At 41.2% G+C, this 7,007-nt stretch overlaps 1 long non-coding RNA gene across 1 annotated transcript; it reads right to left on the reverse strand.

Annotated features, from left to right (window-relative positions):
- Positions 1–371: 371 nt before the first annotated feature.
- On the reverse strand, positions 372–2,565 carry LOC115347648. The gene is made up of 4 exons (XR_003925556.1): positions 2,497–2,565; positions 1,882–1,993; positions 1,267–1,409; positions 372–468 (listed from the first exon to the last, which is right to left on the reverse strand). It is a non-coding gene; the product is annotated as an uncharacterized LOC115347648 (long non-coding RNA).
- Between the last annotated feature and the right edge of the window lie 4,442 nt (positions 2,566–7,007).

The following is a 7,007-nucleotide window of genomic DNA, read 5'->3' on the forward strand; positions in this document are numbered from 1 at the left end:
TAATCATCATTTCATACATTGTACCAAGGTTTTAAATTTTCATGTTAATATAGCAGATGCAAATTGTTGAGTTGAAAATAGTTGTAGCAATTTTAACTATACAAAATATCAGTCCTTAAACACAAACAAAACAGAGATTGGAAATTTTTAGCTAACCTTTCAGTCACACATACCTTCAAAGAACGATATCCTTTTTTTAGCAGATACTTGCCAAATCGCCACACAACAGTTATTCCGTCAGTTCCTATTCTTTGATTTTCCGGTTGATGTGTCGAGGAGCGTACTAATGACACAGAATGCACTGCAGCCACTGCTTCCTTTGGTTGGATTTGAAAGAGTAAAACTTACTTGTCTGCAAGCCTTGTTGGGGCAGGACACACTGTTCCTTCCGAGTTCACGCAGCATTTCACACAAGGGACAGGTCCTCATTTAAGAAAAGGGCCTTAGATGCAAAGAGAACATTTTCTTCTGCAAAATAATCGAGGGAAATCTTTTAATATTAAAAGTAACAGACGTGTACCCTGACACCCTCTAACATGAAACACGCACACAAACATATTCCTCCCATGTCCAAATACTGAAGCACCCACACTCCCTCCACATTTTAAATTATACAGCATTGGCTCAGCTAGACAGAAAATGTGCAGGGTTACTCCCAGACAAAGATTAATCTTTCTTTGATATATTCAATACTTCACATGCTCCACATTATCTGGTGAGTATATATGCCTTGCCTTCAAGAATGTGATGTACTATGCCATACATCATCGTCTAATTTATTGAGTGCACCTCTGCAGCATGCACTGTACATCCCTGCCCAGGGTCAGGATCACATGCCAATCTTCAGTCTTGCTTTTCCCAGCCCTGGGACTCCTCCAAGTGCCAATACTGCCATGGTCTGTACAGCCAGCTCTGCTCACACCGCTCACCTGCATAGTCCAACACTGCTTTTTTCAGAGCAGGTGTACAATCAGCATAAGGCTGAACCAGAAACAATCCACGACACTCATTAAAAGCAATATCCTGGGGAAACCGCTAAGTAATAGGAAAGATGGCACCCCAGCAGGAGCCACTGGAACAAGCAAAGCACCTGGATCTACATGCTCAGACACTGGCACCCAAACACAGACTCTCCTGGCTTTATTTTACAGAACAAATATCTAGCTGGGGGAGTTGAGTTTTCCATTTGCCACACTCACCTACTTGTATGACAGCTGTCTTTTAAAGATGAAGAAGTTGAGAGACAGAAAGATGACCCTGACTCACCCAAATTAGCTCCATCTTCAGAGAGATTTCCATGGAAATGGAGCAGAACGCACTTCTCATTCCTACACCAGATGCTCTCAAGACACCTGCTGTGCCCAGCACTCTTCCAGTGTTGGAGTCACAGGCCAAGAGGTGCTAACAGCCTATGTGGTTAGAAATGGGAGCAGAGAAAAATGAACAGATATAAATACAAATTTCTTCTACGTGCAGTTGAGTTTGTTATATCCAAGACCTGGGGCTTCTGCAGAGAAGCAGCCTGAAGTGATGTCTTACAGTTCTTTGCTATAACCACAGAACAATTTGCCTTGTGTCAGGTAATGGACATAATGCATAATGGTGTGATTAAAAAGACTAACCCCACATTACGTACATACGGTGTACATACGAGCATTGTCGTCTACAGCTGCACTTAAATGGAAGCATGCTGCATAAATATTGATACTTGCTGTGATTAATATTGCTATTTATATTAGCAATGAATTGGGTTCACATAAAAATAATTAGCACAGCATGCCTGGGTATTATTTGCTCCTAATTAGATCACAGTTCATTTCACCAACAGCAATGTGTCACCAAGTCAATAACAACCAATGATTAATACACAGAATGTATTACCTTAAAATAATACCCTGCGTAACTCCCCGTGTTATGATGGAATACAATTAGGAAGTCCCTGGATAATTGCTTCAGGTGAGTTCATGACTGGAGTTACTAATACTAACATAAACTGCAAATGCAAGGATAAAGAAAAGGTGTTACTCAGCATTTTTGTTTGTTCATTTTCTTGCATTTCATTCTTTTTTCCATTATTTCCTTTCACATACCAAGAGTCAAGGGTGACTGGGCACACCAAAGCATCAGCACTGCCATTCTGCAACTTGTCACCCGCAGCAAACCTACCACTCACTCTAGGAGCAAGTCGGGGTCATTCAAATTACCCCATTACGGAGCAACCAGAGCCCCTCCATCTTCACCTGAGAGGTCTAGATACACTCTTGGAAAACACCTCGCAGAACAGACAGACTCAGGCAATTACGTCCCAATCACACCACCCAGGCAGCAGCATAAATATAACAAATATGTAATAAACCCAGCCAACAAAATCATCCCCAGAGTCCGCCTCCCACATCTGCCCAGCCTCACTCATCTCCCAACTCCCTTGAGGAAGTCATTTAACCACTCTCTTTGCCATCTGGAAAGCTGGGACATTGCCGCTGCTACAGTACTCACAGGCTATCAGGAGACTTTGTTTACTGGAGTTTGTGATGAAAACTGAGATTTTGGGATGAAATGAGTTGTTATGGGCTCTATTCTGCAAGATGCTGGCTCTGGCCTGGAACCAACAAAGCACTTAAGCACTTGGTTATCCCTTAAAAAAGTAGACCAACTTTTCTACTGACTGTATCACAGAAAATATATTCAAAGGAGCTTAAAAAATAGCTTGGATGAAATAGGGCAATTTAATACAAGTGCTGATTCCAAGGCACAAGAAGAATGGTTTCATGTTGTTCTCAAGAGCAGTCTTTTCACTTTTGCCTTCTGATGGCAACTGCAACATTTAAACAGATGAAAGTGGCCACGCGTCAAAGTTGGAATCAAAAACTTTGACAGATAAAGATTCACAGATCGTTTTAAGACAGCAAATACAAACTTCTCTTTGCTCATCACTTATTAGTTAAGACAAACTTGGATGTAAGTTAATACTTCTTGCCAATATCTGTCAAACATACAGCCAGCTAACGAATACTAAATATCCCACTGTATATTGCACACCCATAAATCAACCCAGCCAGTATTAACATACTTAGCATCTTTATGGTGTGCTACTGCCCCCATGTGTAATAAACATTCCTAACAGTAATCCTAGAACTGAAAATCCTATCTTGGTTTTCATTATCGCAGAGCTAGTGGAGTGTCACAGATAAAATATCCTGGTTCCCTGCAGCTGAAGAACCAAATGAAAAATCAGGTGAAAATTTTAGTGCAGGGATGTCTGACTTTTTCTTAACCTGTTAATGACAGGACAGCACTGTCCCTTCTCATTTATTCTGTAACAAATTCATACCTCTCAGACATTTGTAACAATCTTGTTGCAGCATAGAAAACAATGGATCTTGAGACACTGGGGGTGAGATTTTTTCAGAGCAGTTCAACTCTTACTTAGGTAAAAAAATAATCAAAATTCTAAAGTTTTCAGTAGACTAACTGAAGTGCTTTTGAAAAATTTATCTGGGTGTGTTACTCTCAACACTTTATAAAGAGCGGGTCTCTCTGGAAAAAATGAGCTTTTAAACATGATGCTGAGCATCATGCAGACCCTGGCAGAGCTCTAGAAATACCTTAGTGATGGGTACAAATACCCAATAGAAAACGTACAACTCATCACAGAAGTGGCAGAAACTCTCGGCTCTGATCAACTTCTGTGTAGCAAAGGTTTCTCTCCAAGCAGAAAACAAAACCAGTTTCCTGTCCTGACAGACTTTTCAGCTGCTCACCCAGCAATCTCCATCTGCAGACACAGCTAAAAGTCAAAATCCAGACAAAGGCAAGGAATCAAAAAACCTCAAGGAAAAAAATGACCAGGTCAATAATTTCATTTTTATTTCAACGAAAACCAATACTTCTAGCCTTAAATGTTGATAAAAATGTCAAATAACAACAAAGAAACCCACTTTGTTATTTTGAAAATGTTAAAATAGGGCATATTGAAATTAATCAAAAAAGGAAATTACTGCCAAAAATCCACTACCTTCTTTTGCCTAGAAATCCAGTTTTATCATCAGCAGTTTTTGATTAAAAACAACATAATGGCAAAAATTCTCAACAGCTGTACTTGGTACCTTGAGAAATGAGCTACTCAGCAAGTATTTCATTTAATTTACGAGAAGAAAGATGAAGTGGCTAAAATTTGCTTCTCTTACTTTCTAAACACCTATTTCTCCCACTTAATGTAAATGAATGCAGACCCCATGCTCCCACAGCTGCCTCAGCTCTGCTGCCGATGCCGGTCTCAGCGGGCTTTTCCCCAGCACTGGCCTTGCAAACCAAAGGGCAAAGAGGACCCGGACACTTCCCATACTTAGAGCATCGCCTGGCTCCTACTGCTGGGAGATTGGCACAAGCTGTGTGCCAAACATGGTTTGTGCCAGTCTCCCAGGTGCAGTCCCATTTTCAACATATTTTTAATGAGTTGGGAAGCAGTAGAGCAGAGTACAGCAGCTGTCCTCTTCGCCCAGATCCCCAGGATTTAAGAGCATGAGCTGCCATCGCTGGAGCTGAAGCTTTGCTGTTGAGGTTATCACTCTGGCTGACTGCACATACTAGATCAGCCAAGGCAGCACCACTGTGCAAGGGCAAGTGTTTGACAAGTCCCTGTGCCCCTGATTTTTCTCAGGACACAGGATGACCCATCTCTTATTCCCAAATCACAGGAACTTGCCTTTTTTCCAGCAGAAGATGGGGACTGAGGAATCCCCTGTTTGCATTTGTGATCCTTTTCAAAAAGGAATTGGACCACTTGCACTCTTTCAATCGAGTCCAGAGAGCCCTGGGCATCTATGGCTCGTTTTAAGAGAGCCACCAAAACAACTAAGAAAATGAAAGTTTCTTTACCCACAGGCTGTAGAGTAACTTGCACCTACACAGGAAAGCTTTTAGAGGTTACACTGGAAAAGCATGAAAAGCGTTATTCTACTAGAAGAGTCTCATATCCTCAGTTCAGGCCATATGGGAAGGTCTTTAACAGTCACTATAACTGAGTGCTTCAGTGTCAGTACTCCGAGAGCCAGCCTCCCAAGCTGGGCCTCTGGAAATACTTCAGTAACTACTATATTTGGAGTTAATACTATTCAAATTGATGTTGCAGCTATTCTGCAGGGGAATGTGAGTGTGAGCCCCAGACACGTTACACCAGAAACGGTTGTGAGCCTCACCGCCAGCTCACCACCACCCTCCAGACTGTTTTGACTCGCAATAGACCAAAGGAAGCAAGGGTTGGTCCCAGCTTCACATGTCCTATTGCTTATGCCAAAGGCATAAAAGACACGGAAAACAGGTACATTTTAAATCTCCAAAACAGAATCCCATCTTCTGGCCAGCCCTAACCTTAGGTACGTGGTATCTCAGATGGCAATGGGCTTCTCCGTGCCCTTTCCAACTAGCAGGAATATTGCTCTACATTCCCATTTCACTCATAGACTCTATCTTTCAAGATTAGTTAACCCTTTGATTGCAAGATTAACTTCCCAATGAAAAGTACACACCTAGAGAGAGTCAAAGTGATAATGAAGACCAACACATCTGCCAGATAGAAGTAGCTGCACGATGAAGCCTGATGGATCGCTGCAGAACATTTCAGGGTATTCCATCCACTGCCTCCATCATTCAGACACACGCATAGCAGGGAAGACAGATGATATATGGTTACACAGAGAACTTTATTAACACATTCAGGTTTATGAAAATATGCAGGCGAAGCTTTTTCAGTTTTCTTTTTTTTTTTAAATAAGGTATTTTCCACTAACAAAACTGATTTTTAAGTATGGAACAGTCATTTGCCAGGTTTTCAAAGCCATCTGTTTTCAAAGCCTACCTTCCTTGTTGTTTACCACAGGCTGTCTATCTGTTTTAACAACCTCCACTGGGATTTCACATACCTCATTATGCAAAATCACTACTTATGCATTCACTCCACCACTTGTCTAACTAATCTGCACTCATAACACCTTCCGTAGAAGATGCAGCATCCCTCTTCAGAGGCTGCAGATCAAAAACAATAGTAGCTGGTGTCATAGCAAGACAAAACATAGCCTCCTGTGTATTACTGTTGTGATACAGGCCTAATCCAAGACTGCTTAGAGCTGCTGAAGTATAATAAAAAAATACCATATCACAAGAGATTTTGCATCATATGCAAGATAAAAAGCATCTATTTTTAATGTTGAGACTTAGGCTTTTCTTCGTCAAGAGGATTCTAAGTATTTTGGTCTCCCAATCCTCATCACTGGATCTGATGCGCACCCTCAACCTCCTCTGACGTTCCTCAGGACCTACTGTTCGGCTCATCCCAGGCACCACATGCTTTTCTTGCCAGCTTTCCATTTGTACCAGACAGCCCTAACATCTGACGGAGCTTAAGCTGCTGTTTACAGCCTCCCCTCTGCCTCCCACTCCACCCTCCCTCCAGATATGTTCATATAATCAGCGGATCATTGACAACAATAGACCTTCCGAACTGCTCAAGTCTATCGTGTCAAGGCCTGCTTGGGGACCCTTTAACCATACATCATTGATACAATCCATCACATTAAGAGCTTGCTGGGGGATGCTTTAATTCACGGATTATTAACACAATAGACTATAATGTCCGGTACCATTATGGCTGTCTGTGTCACAGAACATCCTCAGGTAGGTTAAAAACCAAAGAGAGAGAAAAGAGAGGAAAACAAATTCTCTCTACTGGCGTATTAGATCCACTGTATATAGTATTCTCCAAATAATTTTGAAAAATCAGAATTTATTAACATTATTTTCTTAAAAATCATTCAATAGCTCAACTTCCTTGGAAAATACGGCTACTATCTCTATTTGTCTGTATATTGCAAAATTTGAGAGCTAAATGTAAATGTAAACTTGCCATTCTTACATCTTTAAAACATCACGGCTGCAATGACACTGCTATGCTAAGATTTAGCTCTAAATTCAAACGACAAAGTGACTTTAAATGATGTTTATTTTACATG

The sequence above is a fragment of the Aquila chrysaetos genome, chromosome 10 (genome assembly GCF_900496995.4).
Source record: "Aquila chrysaetos chrysaetos chromosome 10, bAquChr1.4, whole genome shotgun sequence".
Classification (NCBI taxonomy): Eukaryota; Metazoa; Chordata; class Aves; order Accipitriformes; family Accipitridae; genus Aquila; species Aquila chrysaetos.